This window comes from Ambystoma mexicanum, chromosome 4p, assembly GCF_040938575.1.
Source record: "Ambystoma mexicanum isolate Mex_15411 chromosome 4p, UKY_AmexF1_1, whole genome shotgun sequence".
Classification (NCBI taxonomy): Eukaryota; Metazoa; Chordata; class Amphibia; order Caudata; family Ambystomatidae; genus Ambystoma; species Ambystoma mexicanum.
The window spans coordinates 969,107,740-969,126,435 of NC_090927.1; the positions used below are offsets into that span (position 1 = coordinate 969,107,740).

Consider the following 18,696-nt stretch of genomic DNA (forward strand, 5'->3'; position numbering starts at 1 on the left):
CCTACCACCTCATCAGAATAGCTCCTGGGGACGAATGGAAAACAGCCTTTCGCACCCCGTTCGGACACTTTGAATATCATGTGATGCCATTTGGTCTAGTGAATGCACCAGCAGTGTTCCAACGATTCATGGATCACTTGTTCGCTGACATCTTGTTTCATTTCGTAATCGTATACCTGGACGATATTCTTGTTTATTCCTCCAACCCGAAAGACCATATCAATCATGTTAACATAGTTCTCGGTCGACTCCAATCAAACCATCTCTACTGCAAAGCCTCAAAGTGTGTATTCCATCAAGAGCAAGTTACATACCTAGGTTTCGTGTTATCTAGCCTGGGCATATCTATGGATCCAAAGAAAGTGCCCGCAGTCTTAGATTGGCCCATTCCCTCCTGTGTTAAAGACATTCAGCCATTTCTAGGCTTTGCAAATTTCTACAGGAAATTTATCCCCTGTTTTTCTGAAATCATTCTGCCCATTACACAATTACTAAAGAAGAACGTCACATTCTTCTGGAATGAAGCAGCCCAAAGTGCCTTTCAAACTCTGAAAGAAATGTTCACTTCTGCCTCTATTTTGATCACCCCTGATCAGACCAAGCCGTTTATCGTGGAGACTGATGCCTCTCAATACGCAATGAGAGCTGTGCTGTTACAACTCTCTGACCAGGGGGAAGAAAGACCCGTCGCGTATCTGTCTAGGACATTCAACGCAGCAGAACTGAATTATTCAGTTCTTGAGAAGGAACTTTTAGCTATTAAGCGGGCTTTCGAAGAGTGGAGACATCTGCTGTTGGGATCTTCTTTTCCTGTCAAAGTCCGAACCGATCACCAAAATCTCAGAGTAATCCAGAATGCCCAGACCACCAACAGTAGACAAGCTCGCTGGGCCTATTTCTTTCTTCCCTTTCGGATCGAAAACACCTTTCTTCATGGATAACAAAACTTAAAGGCCGATGCTCTTTCTCGAAAAGATTCTCCAACTTCTAATTTCTGTTCTGAAAGGATGTTCCCCACAGCACGATTTATCGCAGTCCTAACTGATTTTCTTCATGAAGTACTGACTTCCACTAATCAAAACAAACTCCTATGTGAAGAAATCGCCGCTAACCATCAGCTCACTGAAGAGAGGGGCCATTATTTTCGAGGAGCTCAGATTCTGATTCCCACTCCTTCACTACAACAAGAAGTTCTACAAATGTGTCACGACTCCCGAGCAGCTGGCCATCGAGGATATGCCTCAACCTTGGAGCTTGTTCAACGACATTTTTGGTGGCCGGAAGTAAAGGCAGACATCCGTGATTATGTTGCAGCCTGCACAATTTGCTCTCAGTCTAAGTCTCCTCTGACGTCTCCTCTGGGCTTACTTTCAAGAATGCCTATTCCTGACCGACCTTGGCAGATAATCTCCACCGATTTTGTTTCGGACCTACCTTCTTCTGAGAATAAAACCACTATCATGGTCACCATCGATTACTTTACCAAACTGGCACATTTTACCCCGTTAGTGAAACTTCCTGGAGCGGCGGATATGGCAAAGATATTCCTTTCCGAAATCTTTTCTCGACACAGACTCCCTGATACCATTGTATCGGATTGAGGCCCCCAATATACCTCTCTTTTCCGGCAGGAGGTATGTCACATTCTGGGAATCAAGAGAGCTTTAAGCTCCGGATACCACCCCCAGACTAATGGGCAGACGGAAAGATTAAACCAAACTTTGGAAGGATATTTGAGATGTTTCATCTCAGCTGCCCTGGACAATTGGGTCGAATTGATCCCATTTGCAGAGTTTGCCTACAACAACGCCAAGCATTCTGCACTTCACACTAGTCCTTTTCATTGTTCATATGGGTATCACCCTTCATTTGTACCTACCGTTTCTATTCCTGCTTCCTGTTGCCCTGGGGTTGACAGTCTTCTCTCGGATATACAAGGGGGTCAGAAGCTAGCCAAACTGTTGCTTCAAGAGGCTCAAGATCGGGCTAAGAGGAACGCAGACAAGCATCGTCGGGCAGCCCCTACTATTATCCCAGGAGATTCTGTTTGGCTGGCATCCCGATTCCTTCCCCGGCATCTTGTACCTTCTAAATTATCTCATAGATATTTTGGACCCTTTAAAGTCTTATCCTGGGTTGGACCTGCTGCAATCAGACTTGCCCTACCGACTTCTTGGTCTCGGATTCATCCAGTGTTCCATTTATCTCAAATCAAATTGGTCGTTCCGGACCGTTTTCGGAGATCGGAGAACCCTCCTCCGCCTCCGGTCTTCACTGCTACTGGTCCAGAATATGAAGTGGCCAATATTTGTGACTCTCGTTACAGGAGGGGTAAATTGCAGTTTTTGGTAGATTGGAAGGGCTACTCACCTGCTGAACGATCCTGGGAACCAGCTTATGGTGTTCATGCTCCTAAGTTGATTCGACGGTTCTTTCTTTTTCTCCCGGGTAAACCGGGTTCTCCCCCCAGGAGGAGGGGGTATACTGTTACACATTGTGGGAGGTGGTCGCTATGGGCTCGCAATCAGTTGTGTGGTACTCTTCTCTACGCGACTCCCGAGAATCCTTCTCAAGATGGCTTCTGTTCTGAAGGAAGCAGTCTAGACTCTTCACGTTTCTCCGAGACGTTCCGGCCTGCTCACGTGATCCTTTATCAAACACGGAAGCCGGCAACTCCTCGCGTCGCTTCTGTTTCTACAGACGCTCCGTGAGTTCGCCTCTAGGGATTTCAAGATCTCTGCCTCTACTGTTTGACTTTTCGACTAACCCTGTAACCTTTTGTCTCTCAAGCTCTCATCTCCAGACTCTCACTCCCATTGCGGTCTCGCTATCTCTCGGGATTTCTCATCGAGCCCAGATATCCATCGGCGTCACGATTACGCCAACCCTGATTTCATCCTTGCAGAAACACCCGATAGCTGTAAGTGCTATAAAATCAGAATGCCGTTCTGTCTCTCCTGATTCAGATTGTGACCCAAGTATTATTTCTTTAAGAGCTCCCGTCTCCCGATCTCTTCTCCTTTGAAGCCCTAAATCAATCATCCTCTCCTTCACTCCGCTGGTGAGAACCTTTTACTGTGCCATTTAATTTCCAATTCCCATTCCCTTCTTTACACAACCACTCTGACCATTTTCCTTTGTTAATCCAGACGAAGCCTTCCTGCCCAGCTTCCACAGCCACTCATAGAAGACATTCATCAACCATCCGGATCCACAACACTTTCGGATTCTACCAGGGTTTTCTTCCCCATCGAGGGTTTCCCTGGCGACCCTGTTCTCTCCCCTGGTTAATCCCACTCCGGGTCGGAGAGGACAGGGCTGTCCTAGGGTATCTTTCACGGCTGCACATGGTTGTTCTCTGGCGGTCTACTCGATCTGTCAAGGTGAGATTATTCACATTTTGTTAATTATTGCGGGAAACAGTATCGAAATTACAGTTGTAATTCCAAGAAATAACAATCCCTGCAGGACTGAGTAAAGAAAGGCCAAGATTATTCAGTCATCAATTACCTACCTTACTATCAAGGATGTCTATTTCTACCACACAAGCAACTACAAGAACTAGTCATCTCCAATTATCATGACGCCCTTGTGGAAGGACACCCAGGTATCGCAAAAACTGAAGCTAAAATTAAAAGACAATTCTGGTGGCCCACCTGACGAAAGGACGTAAAGTCATTTGTGATGTCTTGTGGTATCTGCGCCCAAAACAAAAGTCAGAAGAAAAAACCAGCTGGCCTTTTACAACTTTTGGATATTCCACCTACACCATGGCGCACCTTGTCTTTAGACTTCATTACAGATCTACCTCTGTGTAATGGATTTAACACCATTCTAGTTACTGTGGATCTTTTTTCCAAAATGGCCCACTTTATTCCTTTAAAAGGATTACCTTTCGCTTCAATTTTGGCCAAGGAATTTCTCGAAAACATTGTTCGAATCCATGGATTTCCTTCCGTATTGGTCTCTGACCGAGGTAGTCAATTCATTTTGCAATTTTGGAAGAAATTCGGTCAATTGGCGCAAATCGATGTAAAGCTTTCAACCAGTCACCACCCCCAAACTGATGGTCAGACGGAGAGGACCAACCAGACTCTTGAACAATACCTACGTTGTATACTACACCAAACCGAAAGCAATTGGAAAGATATTTTATGGATTTCCAAATACGCATACAATAACTCCGTACATTCAGGAACCGGACAAACCCCTTTTTATACCATATATGGACATCATCCTCGAACCTCAGAACTCGATTCGCCTCAACACTTAGAAATGCCTGCAGTGACTTATCTGCACTCTACTATTACACAAGCCTTTAAGGAAGCAATAGAACACTTGAAACAAGCAAAGGAGAAATTCAAGAAAAATGCTGATCGACATCGAAGTGAAATTCCACAATACCAGATTGGAGATCAAGTTTGGCTGGCTACAAAACACATACCTCTAAAGGGAACTCGAACTTTCAATCCTAGATATTTGGGCCCTTACACCATTAAGGCCATTATCAACCCGGTGGCCGTCAAATTGGAATTACCCTCTAATATGCGGATTCATGCTGTCTTTCATGTTCCACTTCTAAAACCAGTTCAACCTGGGACAAGATTAACCAAACCACCTGACCCCATCCTAATAGATGGAGAACCTGAATTCGAGGTAAAGAATATCCTGGACTCTAAGATGGTTAAATCAAGACTTTTTTATTTAATCGACTGGAAGGGTTACGGACCACAAGAAAGGTCATGGGAGCCTAGTGACCACATTCATGCACCTCGGTTGGTGAAGAAATTCTATCAAAACTTCCCAGACAAACCAGGACCAAGGGGAAGAGCAACTTTAGGAGGGGCCTTTGGGGGGAGTGCTGTCATGATGCCTACCCCCGGGCATCCGGATCAAGCCCATCAGCCCCGGGAGCAGGCATCCAGATATTTAATAAAACCCCAGCAGCCCCGGCTGGGGGCTGTCTGGGTTCAGTCCTGGCGCCTTAGGCATCAGGCTCATAATAGAAATCAGTCCTGGCGGCATATGCGCCAGGCTCATAGACTTTACTTACCTCATGCAGACCATGCTGCAAATGAATCCAAGCCAACTTGAGGCCTGGATGGGACTATTTTACTACAGGGACTATTTTTTACTCGGGTGTGGTTCTAGGGACTTCTTACCTGGAACTACTTTGGAGGCTATTTAAACCACGCCCGACAGCAGCACATGCTTTGTGTTATTCTGCATCCAGCAGCGTAACACTCACCGTGCCTGCAGTCAGCATCCAGTCTTCAGCCACACCCGTCTCGAATCCAGAGCTCCTAGCAATAGAAGAAAGAAGAAGGAAAGGTTAGAACACAGATATTATTTCAATCCTTACCTGAATTCCGGATCCATCACGTCTTCGAACTTGAAAAGGACATTATTCTACACGCGTCGCATCACCAGCTGCAGCGCCGCGCCATACTCACCAGTCCTCACAGCATTTTTCGATCCGGCGCAGCCTCCATCATTTTTCTTTGCCGAATTCCACCATCTAGGAGACAAAAGAAACATAAGGTGAGCAGAGAGAGCCAACAAATACAACCTCTCCACCATAGACTTACCTGATTAACAACAGGAGGCATTATTCTGTAACAAACCGCAACTTCTTACGCCGCACCTGTAAGTAGAGAGAAACCAGCAATTTAAATACACGCATCTTTTACCGGACAGTGTCGGGTAATACAGACTCTTACCTGAACACCATCAGCTGCCATAAAACAATCTTCCCTTGGATCCAGCTGCAACACAAGAAAGGAATGTACAGGAGTGAACATCGGACATATTGAACTCTTTGAACTTTATACTTACGGGTTCTCGCCTGGAACCTCGGAGTCAATATTCATCCGAACTCTTCCAACGCCTTCAAACCAGTGAAGTAACTGGTATCTACGCGCCCCTGCATTCCACGCAGGATGGAGAGCTCATCATTTAAAAACATAAGGTGAGCTTACTGAAAGTGAATATAGGTGGTGATTAGTGGGGAGAACAGTGGGAAGCCATTACTAGAATCCACAGGTGGCTAAATCCCTCTCTCCACTTGCAGGAGAATACTTCTACGGGTCAAGCAGACGTGATTAGGCGGTCCAGTCCAGTCTGTCATCTCCGCACTACGCTTCACGTTGGAGGAGGTCGCAGCTGTCTGGGTCCGATCGACGCCCCTGTGGGAGCCAGGTGAGCGTAACAGGGACGTGCCCTTCCCCCCTCCGTGTCTTCCTCCATGTCCCTCAGTGCAAAAGGAAAAGCTGCTTCAAGGGTCCCAAAAGAAGCACAGAAATGCAACCCCCCCAACTTGGGGACGGGAGTGGAGCCCATTTGTCAGGCTCTTCAGTAGCATGGATCTGCTGACACAATGTGACGCTCCCCATTGGCTTTATCAGTAAACTCAAATGAGTGAAAACTGGTGGCTCTCTGTCTTGGCAGTATACATCCAACATGAAATGTTGTACAATGCTTCTGTGTATTGTTTGCAATTTGGCATTCAACTATTGGATTTGTTATGGAACCGATTATACATTATATGGCTTATTACGGCTTGGAATACCTCCTTCCACACCTTGAGCTGGACTGCCCTAATCCTGCTTCATCTGGCAAGGAAAACTCTCCAACTGCTCTTTTCCTAGTATCACACTCTTCGCTTCCATCATTCATTTTCACCACCATTACTCTCTCCATGTTCCGCACACAATCATCTTCGGTCTTGATTGCAAACCTAAAGACCTCCTTCCCCCTGATCGGTTTCAACCATTTGCATCCATTACTCCTGAGGGGAAACAGCAACTCAATTCTCACCATGTCTCCCACCTGTCGAGACACTCAATGTCTCACACCAGTCTTGTCATACCACATTTTGTTCTTCATCTCACTCCTCATATTCCCGACAACACCTTCCACCTTACCATCTGCAATGCCAACACTCCCCATCCGATGGGGGAACAACTTGGTGTTGGCTTTTCTGTCCCTTCTGAGCTCAAAAGGTGATACACGTGTAGTACTGTAGGTCATGAACCTGTGAGCTATAACAATCTCCTTCGCAGCAGCTTTCCAATCTCTCCCATTAGTCCAAGCCCATCAAATCGAATCTTTAGTACCCTGTTAAAGCGTTCCACCATCCAGTTAGTCTCAGGGTGATATGTGGCACTTATTTTGTGTACAATTACATGCTCCGTGAAATATCTCTCCATCTCCCTTGACCTGAAAAGGGACCCGTTATCACTCACCACCATGCTGGGATATTCTTCCCGACCACACAACTTCTCCAGAAACTCAATCACTCTGCTCCGTCATTAGAACTTTGACTCACCTAGTCAGCTGATTAAGCACAACAACGCAATAGATGCGGACACCATCACTCCAGATCGGCCCAATGACATCCATCCATATTTTTTCCCACGGATGTTTGGGAATGTCTGTCACTGTCATATGACACTTTGCACTCACACAGACATGGTCACTTTTTTCACAAAGGATACAGTTTCTTACAACTCATTCTATTTGCACATTGCAGGCAGGCCACCAGAAGTAGTTCCTTATCCTTTGCATCGTCTTTAAGATCACTTGTTGCCCTTCAGCAGTCTCACGTCCCCCTGCATAGCTTCTTCATACTATTCTTGTGGAATGGACATCCCCAAAATTACTAAAACCACCTCATGCTCCTCCTCTTCATTATTCGTCTGCTCCTTCATTGTCATTCTAGACAGAAGATCTGCTGCATAGTTCTTCACACCTGGTGTATACATCATATTGAGATCATATTCCTCTAAACTGGAAACCCATATTTTAATTCTTGCTGACACTTTATCCAAGCCTTTGGATGAGATTATCTCCACCAGTGGTTTGTGGTCAGTGTGCACTTCAAACTGTGTTCCCCGCACAAAGCTCCCAAACTTCTTTGTTACTCACTTGATTGTCAAAGCCTCTTTTATGATGGTGGCATAAATCTTCTCCGGTCCCTTTAGTAATCTTGAGGCAAAAGCTACTACATACGCTTTCCCTCCATCAATCTGAGTTAACAATGCACCCACACCAATGTTGATTGCATCCGTTGTGATGACTGTGTTCCTTCCCCTTCTGTAATTCTGCAGCACGGGGGCTGCTGCCAACGCTTTCTTTATGTGAACAAATTCCTTCTCACAGCAATAACTCCATTCAAATGCTATCTTTGCTTTAATCAACTCTCTCTCAGCCGTGGGCTTGGCAAAGTCTCAGATGAACTTAAAATTATACTCAGCAATACTGAGGAAATTGTGTACCTGGTCCCTACCAGTTGGTGTGGGCATTTTCTCAATTACTTCTGATAGGTTCTTTTTGGGAGATATCCCTTCTTTGGAGATGACATGCCCTAAATATTTGATCTATTTTCTGTTGATCTTGCACTTCTCCCTACTCAGAGTAAACCATCAGCATATATTTTCCTAAAGATTCCATCTAACCTTCTGTTGTGCTCTTCCATATTGTCGGCATATACCAAACTGTCATCCTGGAAGAACAACACACCCTCATCACCATCAAATATACTGTACATAATCTTCTGGAATACGGAGGCTGTCAAAATAAACCAAACGCTGTCAAATGCCTTGAGTCCGTATGCACCTTAACTTGATCGTATGCTGAGGTGAGATCCAAAGTGTAGAACACTTTGGCTGGAACCATCGTCGATATTTTCTCTTATATTTTGGGCAAGGGATGTCTCTCTGGGATGACACATTTGTTGAGCTCGCTCATATTCATGGACAATCTCACTTTCCTGAGCTCAACCTAACTGCGACCAAAGGGGAGACATCAACACATCAATGCTCTCTATAATTCCCTGTTTCTCAAGCTTCTTCAATTTCATCTTCATTTCATCTTTCATAGATATCGTAATGCTCTGCTGCTTCTGAACTACTGGCGTACAATTATGTTTGACCCTTATTCGATTAACAAAACTATGTAAGCATCCTTGAAATACTCCTTCCCACATTTGTTGCAGAACATTCTGAGAATTTTTGATTGAAAACACTGTCTTTTGCATTCGGATCCAGCTTGGCAGAAAGTTATTTTTGATGGGCCCAGCTCAACAATAGGATCGCTCCTTTCATTGACACATATATTTTCCCAGTAGCGTCTCTCCCTTTGAATTGCAGAGTTGCATGAAACCAATCTTTGCGGTCTATTTTTACTGCCCCATAGGCCTTTTGGTTTGTGTCGACCTCATTCAGGTATTTATGACCAAACTTCTTCCACTGAGTCTCCGGCATAAGAGTGTACTTTGCCCCAGAGTCGATCGTCATCATGACCGGTTCTCCATTGATGAAAACAGCTGCTTTAGGGCTGTCTAGTTCCTCTTCCTCCTTGCCTACTGGTGATATGCATTAATCTCCATCATTCTTGCTGTAATCGCCACCTATCTAGTGGGTTGAGGTCTTCTTGATCCTAAAACTTCTGGCCAGGTGGCCCTTTCCATTGCAAACCTTACAAATGATTCTCAAAGCCGGGCAATCCAGGTTGTTGGCCCAGTGTGAAGCACTGTCTCACCTGTAACATCTTCTTGGGTTACTTTGCCAATTCATTCGGGGCGTTCCTCTCCCTCCTATGGTTTTCTAACCTCTGCCCTCCTCTCTTGTAATTTCTGTCTTCCGGAACCGATTTTCTCTGTGGAGGGTGATCATTTACAGGTGCTATTGTCTCCGATGACACAACAGGAGTCGTCAGCCTGGGTAGAGCCTTTTCTGGATTTGGCCCAATCATCATTTCTTTAATCCTGCTTTACAGTGTCTTGACGCATTTATAAGTGCGTTCCACCACTTTGCAATCCGTGGTACAGTATCAAACGGGGGATCCCTTCCGCCCATAGTTTCTCCCTGACTTTGCTGCTGCTGCACTCCAGCATGAATTGATCCTTGAGTCTTTCATCCAACTGCTGATTAAAATTGCAGGTCCTGGCAAGTTTCCAAAGGGCTGTGATGTACTGCTTTGCACTTTCTCCTACTTCTTGTACCCGTTTGCCAAATTTGTAGCGTTCTAGTATAGTGCTTACTTTTTTCTCATAGTGCTTGTTAATTTTCTTTACAGATTTCTCATATTCATTCATATTGAGACATTCCTCCTCTGGTAGATATGGAAGGTCCTCAAATTTTTCTTGTCCTGCTGGTCCCAAACAGTGTAAGAGTAAAGGCTTCTTTCTATCAACGTTGTAGCTCATGCCGCACACAACACTGGCATAATCTTCAAAAGACTTGATCCATCTTTTTCATGAAATGGCCAGTTCCCCAATTTCGGGCAGGAATGATGCTGGTGGAGGAACACTTTGCAACGCCATGAGCCCCCTGCCCTTGTGTTCCTGTGCCCTTGTCGGATGCTGTGATTGCTTCTCACTGTGTGAAACTGCTAAATCTGTGGTTCTATTCAAATATTGTACATATGTTTTGCAAGAGTGCTCACCTCAGTTGACTTAACGGTGCGAAGAAAGAATACAGAAGTACTTTTTTTTTTTACTAGAAATAACCTGATGAAAAAGATCAAATGTATTGACAGTGCCACATCAGTATCCCTGTTCCCTGACACCAAAAGCAGCACTCCTCTCCAAGAAAGGACTAAGACAAGCCTCAATTGTTGTATGGGTAAAGACTGCTGCTGCCCATGTTGATGAGAAAACCAGCCCACAGAGGAAAATTCAATTTTCAAATATAAATGTGCTCTAGCCCTGATAAAATATGCTCCTGATTAAAGATTAAGAGTAATAGTGTCACCCTGGACGTCTTACTTTCTTTGTCCCCTCTTCACTTGTGTTTCATTCACCTCTCTTTTGTTTTTCTAGTACAGTTCAGGTTTTAACATTATTTTCTGAGTATAAAGTGTGTGCACATTTTGTTTTCAATACATCCCCCACATTAATATTAAATAGAGAAATACACCAATGCACAAGTTTTCTTTTAAATTGGGATGTTTCACCAAAAAAACATGCTACATATCACACAAACATTGGTCATACATAATCACTGTGGACACAGCTGCTCATTCCAGGGTTCACTAAATCTCAGGTGCAAGCCTTTAACCATCCCTCCTCCTCTCCTGGGCCACTGAATTCTTCTGTACGGTACTGTATTGCACGTGGTGGTGTGGCTGTGCTTCAGGGTAGTATTTACCTGGGCCCACCAATGCAGGAGTGCACAAGGAAGTCTGGTATTGTTCTGTTTTAACTACACATGGAGGTGATACTGGTACATTTTGGAGAAAGCCCAGGGCTGAGTAGAGTCCATGTTGATTGGAATCTCATTCTGGGGGTAATGATGATTAGTAGGTGGAGAGAGCAGGTTGGGTTTCTTCAGCGACTGATCCTTTACTGGTAATCTAAAGGTTGTAAGGCCCAGGAGAAGAGGTGAGTTTTTAGTGGCTTCATCTAAGATGGATGCCCCTTGGATGTGATGGAGCAATGCCTTCTAAAATTGCTGCACATGCAAAATTGCTGTACTTGGTTGAGACTGCTGCGCTTATAGTGAAGACATTTTTAGAAATGGGGCAATCATATTTTTATATAGGAATTGCAATCGTCTCAACATTAGATCGGGATCCTCACAGCATGATATTCAACAGATGTCACAATGATAGCCAGGACATTGACATTCTCGTACGCTGGACATGCCCTGGTTCTACCCAGAACGATAACATAAAATAAAAGAATATTTTCCAACTCTTCATTTTGCTCTTGCCTGCTGTTTTGCGCTAGTTGTGTCCTTGTTTGGATATTATTGACAGCAGACGTTTTTGTCTTCTGCTGCCTCTGAGCAACCTTACTGTACTTACTCCCTGATAATTGAGTTCCAAGACTGGGTAGAAGAGGGAAGGTTTACTGGCAGGGCAGGTTTTTGTTTGTACTTTTATTGGCTTAGAGCATGGAACCCTGGACTCCAGGATTAGAACTGTACAGTGCAAGAAACCCACACGTCCCTGCTTCATAGATATGAAGTAGTGTATAGGTGGAGTTGCCAGAAACAGCTTAAAGATAGGCTAAAGAGTTTACCAAAAAAAGGTTTTCAAATGGGTCAACCTCTTACGATCCAGCTATAACATCTATACTTATGTTTTTTGTGATGGGAAGTAATTCAACGTAATCTCTACCTATTCATATTATTCAACAAAAGTGAACAGTACAAATCTATGTTGGGGGCTTTATGAATGTATGCCTTATTTTATTTTGGGTATTTATTCACGGGGGGTAGCTTTGGGAAGCAATATATCTCTTTACATTGTTAGGGGTCACAGACATACATTAGATGGTTACGGGGAACAGTCCCTAAAACACAGCATTTGTTACCGGGGTTCCATTTAAGGTAGAGGGAACGTTTACATTTAGTATGAAACAGAAAACATTGCTGAAAGATGTGTGGGGGAAATGAACGGGGGAGGACTGTAGAAGCTGACATCAGTAGAAACACTGGGCTGGGTGGCTCGTAGGGTGCATCGTACAGGGTGTGAAGTTTCCGCTCCTTAAAGAGGAGAGTCCTGATCTCTTTCCTGAACTGCAGATTGAGCATGCTTGTTTCCTGGTTCTTTCTTTATTGCATTTCTGCTGATCTAGTCTCGTCGGGTCCTGACTTCCGGTGGTGCACTGACCGTCAATGATGTCTGCCAGGTAGGTGGGAGTATGCCTGATGACGGCGTTGCATATGCTGCAGCTGTCTTTGAATGGGATGTGTGCGTGTAGGGATACTCAGTGAAGTTCAATGAGCTTTGTGGTTGTATTTGCAAAAACGAACGTACCCAACGTGTCTTGGGAGGATAGCTCAGCAGCAACGTGCTCGCCCTGGAAGCCAGATGACACAGAGCAACACTGGTTCGATCCCTGGGTCTGCGCTTTAACGTTATAAATAACCTATCATATCATACCAACCTATGAAGGATGAAACACTGGGTGGACTCAGGTTGGCAGGTGAGAGGACTTGGTTTACTCACCAACATCTCATACAGCTGAGTTAGCTTTACTTAAAACATTACTTTTAATAGACTGGCTGCAATAATGTTCTTTGTAGATGAAAGACGCCATATTGAGTGAACACTGAGCTCCATAAGCATTCAAATGAAATCAGATAAAACAGTAGGAAGCATGTATTTCTAGAATACATGTTGCTTGGTATCCGATAAAACATTTTCAAGGTAGAAACAACTCTGTTGAACACACATTGGCAAAAACAAACAAAAGGAGAAAAGTAGAGGAGACCACTGCAGTAGTTCATGGAAAGCCTCTGACGCTGTTTCAGTGCACACCATCGCATAAACAAATGCTGGTTAAGGAATGATATTTCACACGTTACGGTACCTGCATGTTGTATTCTGTGGTGCACAGGCTGCCCACTAACACGGGGAAGAGACCCCCATCTGATAAAAATGTTCTCCAGGGAAACATAAGAAATGTCTGAAAAGATAACAAAAGAACAATAAGTGCAAATGTCTAAAACAAACTAACAAGTGTCATTTTAAACACTACAAATGCATATCCATTTTTAAAATGTGCAGCAGGTTGTAAGTTGCTGCAACAGGGTCTAGCCATTTCAGAAAGGTAGACACTCTGGAAGGGCCATCGGATTGTACCGTTAGTGAAAAACTCAGCAACTAAATGGTTTGGGCCTTGATTACGGTCTCTCTGACTTTAACAACTTTAACAGCTGGTACATAGTGCAATTCTGCTGTCTTTAGGGCTGTTAGCACATGGACCTTTTCTTTGGTGCCCATGCTTTGAATGCTAAGCCACTGGAGCAGGAACATGTGTTCCTCCTAAAAAAATAAGCAAATGGGAGCTCATAAAATGAAGCATCTGTTCCACCTGTTCCAGCTGAAAAAATACCCTCTTAGCAGTGCTATCATTTTGTGCAATAGAGCTGCAGCCCATCCACCCTTTATTTACTACTTGTGTTTTACTATGAATAGGCGGGGGGAAAAGCTGCAGGCAAGTTCTGGGGAGGGCAAAGGGATGATCTGTAGACAGATGGACCCATTTATTATTTCCCTCTCAGACTATGAAGTAAAGCAAGGCAACACAATGCAAAGTCAAACCTCCGAGGGCTGGCAAGCCAAATAAATAACTGCTCAATCGCGTGGCTACAAACGTACAAACATGTATGACTGCAATGAAGTGGAATGCACATAAGCAGCAGTAATGAGAAATGTATCTATGTGACTCTTAATCTCCATATATGATGAAGACCTGGATGCACAACAGACTGTTTTTAAAATGGGTACAACCTCTCCTGCAGGTGATTACATAAGCAGTCAGAACAGGCATAAAAGTAGGGGGAGATGAGACCTTAGATTTAAAATAAGAACCTAATCCAGTCACTAGCCTTGGGAGGATAGCTCAGGGGCAACATGCTTGCCTTGGAAGCAAGACGATGTGGAGCAACACAGGTTTGATCCCGGGTCTGCGCTTAGAAACTTCTGGTTATTAGGCACATTATAAATAACCAATTATGATATACCTAATAAAGAGGGTGACTACTACCATTAAGTGCCTATATGATACCTTCCCAAGCCCTCTGCAGCCTTGAACTTAAATCCATCATATCTGACCACTCTGGTGGGAACTCTCTTGACCTTGTCTTTCTCTCTAATTCACTCTCCTCCTCCGACCTCTCCATTGACCCCTCATCCTCTGATTATTCCATTGTTTACTTTAACTTCTCAGTCCCTACACCTTCTACTCCTCATCTCGCCTCATCAGTGACTAAGAGGAAATTCAGGCAGGACTCTCTTGCCCCTTACCTTGATGATGTGTCTCTTTTCCATATGTATACCTCTTCCATTAATTGCTCTTTCTTTGACTTTCACTGTGCACTTATGACTCCATTTGACCAACACGAACCGGCTTGCACATTCACACCTTCCTTTCCACAGCCTTGGATCTAGTCTACAAACCTATCAATGGTCTTGCTTCTCAGAACCTGTCTGATTGTATCTCAATGTACTCACCATCCTGTTCCCTTCAATCCTCCTCTGCACTCAACCTCACTGTCCCATACCCTGCCTGTGCCTCCTCTGTCTTCTTCTATTTCTCCATACCCACCCTGCTCACCTGAAACCTCCTGCTGCCCATGACATTACCAGCCAGCCCAGCTGTGGATCACTTCAAAGCTTGGCTCAAACTTTGCTTACTTGCTAAAAAGGTAGCTGTCACTGCCATCTCCTGCATCCTCCCAACCTGACCCCCCTACTGCCTCCAGTGACAATTCTGCATATTGAATTCCTACTCCTCTTTAGTTTGAAGCACTTGCCCCCTTAGGTTAATGTTACCTTTTCTTATATACATTTTGTTTCTGTTTGTTCTTGGCGTGAGAGATGGACAATATATCATCTTATGCTGACAAATGAATCAGAGAATATTCTGAAAATAGATTTTCGAGGTTGATGCAGTGCCAAGCAGCAGGGCAATAAAGGTGAAGGAACAGAGCGAGGAAGAGAGATACCTGATGACTTTGTAAAGACAAAGATGCAATATAATGGGCAAGACCGGACAAGTGATTGGCCATTCATTTTACCCGCTTTTACCCTTATTTGGAATGTATTTGTTTTCTCTTGAATTGACTATGTTTTGCACTTCAGTTACTAACTTTGGTCCTTTTCAGTCATTCTTGACTGCTAAAAAGTGCCCCTCTGTACTGTTTTGTTATCCCCAATGTGTTAAGAAACACACTGTTTTAGTTCTGCTCTTTTCTGAATGTATGTAAAAAATTATTCATTGAAAGAAGCCATGTCATTCTGTACTCACAGCTTAATTCATTGACCGAGTCAACGTTTATTCAACATAGTTTGAAAGTTGGTCCGAAGAATTAGCTTCTCTTAGGAATCGTTTTGTTCGGCTGGATCTCTCCGTTTGCCCAAATCCTTGCTATGGTATATGGCCTCCTTTATATTCCCTATTCCTCCATCAGGACAGCACCCTACGATTTGATCTAAAGCTGGTAACTAGACTAGCCTTTTAGTAGCATTTGCATGACTTTATGAATCTTGAATGTATTATAGTTTTTATGTTAGTGGTGCAGCTTCCTGTGATGCCACCATGCCACCAGCCTGAAAGATTGCAACCTTTGGTGTCAACGGTGCTAATGATCCTGTGATTGTACGTCCTGTAATGTCGCTACCCCGGACATCTTGGCAAATGGAAAAGAAAGAGCAATATCAAAATAGTGTTCTCTTGAAATGCTGTGCACCACCACAACGTGCAGAAGATGAATCGGAAAGCTATGAGAATGGTTATGTGTGTAGCTGTCAGTCAAGGCATGCCATTTGAAGCCTATAAAGGAGGTTTCCATTTCACAAAAAGATATTATGATATTCCGGTTATCAGGTACAACAAACACAGTGATTACTGATGAGCTGACTTTACTCACCCTGTGCTTGCGTGGATCCAGTGGCTGCGGCAAGGGTAGCTGCGAGGCAAATGCCGTCCTAACCACAGAGTTACTCAGTGGGGGCAGTCCGTGGGACATGTTCTCTGTGGTAGCGCAGTAGGCTGAAACATTCCCGACTGACAGAAAAGCTTCTCTAAATGGAGACAGTAATCACAAACCAAGAAATCCAATTATATTGCAGCATAACAAGCATGCCATCGTATACTTATAACAATTTACACAGCAAAGCATTAGGTGACTTGTTTGAAGCGTTGCCGTAACCGTCAGATGAAGAACATCTTGCCCTCAGGATCCAGTAGGGACCACCTGCTGGATTCTTGCATCTCCTCTATGAACCATGTTGAATAAACCCTCCTTGGATGGCCAGTGGGGATAATGCAATAGCTGTCCAGCAAGGATATTGTCCTTTTTAGCATGCTCCATTTTGTTTGTCTTGCTCCATTAACCCTGGCATTAATCAATGGAAGCGGGCATCAAACACACACCAAAATAATTAGAAATTGTAAAATTTCAATGTCAAGCAACTTCACAAAAAAGGGTTGGGCGTGACCTGTGAAGAAGAGTTGTTCATTGCTTTTGGCTGAAAGGCACCCTATTACTATGTGTAAGGGCTTTTAGGATTGGTGTATGGATATAAGGTAGTTTGGCTTGCTGTTTCCTTCCTGTACAGCATTCATCCAATCAGGTTTGTTCCTGACCCTTACAAGACAGCGTTAGGCACACCCTGGTTGGAGAAATGCTTCTGTCATTCAAATCTAGCCCTACCTAGAAACATGTGCCCCCTTCAGTGTGACAACTGCCTCTTATCTCTGCTGTTCCTCCTATGTTAGCGGTATATACTGGGCTGTCTTTAATTATCCCACTTTTTAAAATCTTTTAGGCTTTGCCGTAGCATACCAGTGTCGATCGAAGCAGCCCGTGAGTTGTGTCGCTAGGAAGCACTGCTTCAGTGTTGAGTCCCTGTCACTATTCATCCTATTCCTTCCTCTAGTCCTTTCCTTTTCTGCACAGCCCCCATGCCCAGTGGTAGATCATGATATCCCGATGCCCGTTCAGACGGGAGAGAAGGTACGTTTAAATATGTATGTGGGTTTACCATGAAATGATCGAATTCAAAAATTTGAAAGGAGAAAGTACCACATTTCTTTTCTAATAATGCGGACCTAACCTCACCCCCTACCTTAACTAATACCCTTACCCCACCCCACACCTATATTTTATTACAACAGACTCAGCCCAAAAATGTCGAGAAACAAATAGGTAAAAACATTGTCATTTCTTCTTCGTTTTTTATTCGATCATTTATACAGATACCATCTATGTGTGTGTGCGTGTGGCATTGTGACTATGTGCACACCTGTGAGTGAGTATATGCATGCGGGTATATTTCTGTGAGTGTGTGCGTGCAAGAGATGAATCAGTGTATGCGCCTTGTGAGTATATGCTTGTATGCATGTGCGTGTGTGTGCGTGTGTGTGTAATTCGTCAATGTGTGAGGGGCACAAAAGCACCACACTGCACATGAACGAGATGTACACTTAGCAAGGTGTCATATATTGTGAGTGCAGCATCATCAAAGTATTTTACAGTGACAATGGCGGGAGAACAGCATAGGGGCAATGTGCTCAACTTGGGAGCAAGTTTATGTGCAACAAGCGTTCGATAGCCAGTCTGGTGCATAGATGCTCAGAATATGACATTAAGCACAATATAAATGGGCAATACGATCAAATAAATACATGTATAACGTGTAGCTCCAATAGACTGAAATAGAGGGGCAACATTCTCATACATTGGTGTGGCGGCATCATTAATGTAATTGACAGCAAGAATGCTGCCATGTATAATATGGTGTGTGCAACATCATGAAAGGGATTTAGACAGGCAAAGCTTGCATAATTGCTAGCACAGCATCATGAAAATGATTTTCAATGCCAATGCCTACCTGTAATGTGGTTGTAGCCCCTTGAAAGTGATTTTCAGAGGGAGGGAATGCTACCATATATTGTGAGCATTGGATCATGAAAGCGACTTTCAGCGAGAATTCAGCCATACATTGTGGCCACCGCATCGTGGAAGTGGTTTTCGGTGGGAATGCTGCCATATATTTTGGCGGCAACATCATTACAATTATTTACAATGACAGCGTGCAGCCATGAACCTTTGCTGGTGGAAAAGGGCGTGGCCCCTTTAACTCACCCTGAAGCCAATCACTCTTGGTAGTAGATATACGTATAAAAACCTTTCCTCTGTGAAGTGGCCACAAAGCGCCTGGCAAGCACGGTTACTG

At 44.0% G+C, this 18,696-nt stretch overlaps 1 long non-coding RNA gene across 1 annotated transcript in view; it reads right to left on the reverse strand.

Moving 5' to 3' along the window:
- Window positions 1–16,535, reverse strand: part of LOC138453562 (uncharacterized) — a 28,189-nt gene extending 11,654 nt beyond the window's left edge. The window contains exons 1-2 of the long non-coding RNA XR_011260469.1: window positions 16,386–16,535; window positions 13,322–13,417 (exon numbers count right to left, since the gene is read on the reverse strand). This is a non-coding gene — a long non-coding RNA (uncharacterized lncRNA). The remainder of the gene's footprint in view (window positions 1–13,321; window positions 13,418–16,385) is intronic.
- Window positions 16,536–18,696: the final 2,161 nt, after the last annotated feature.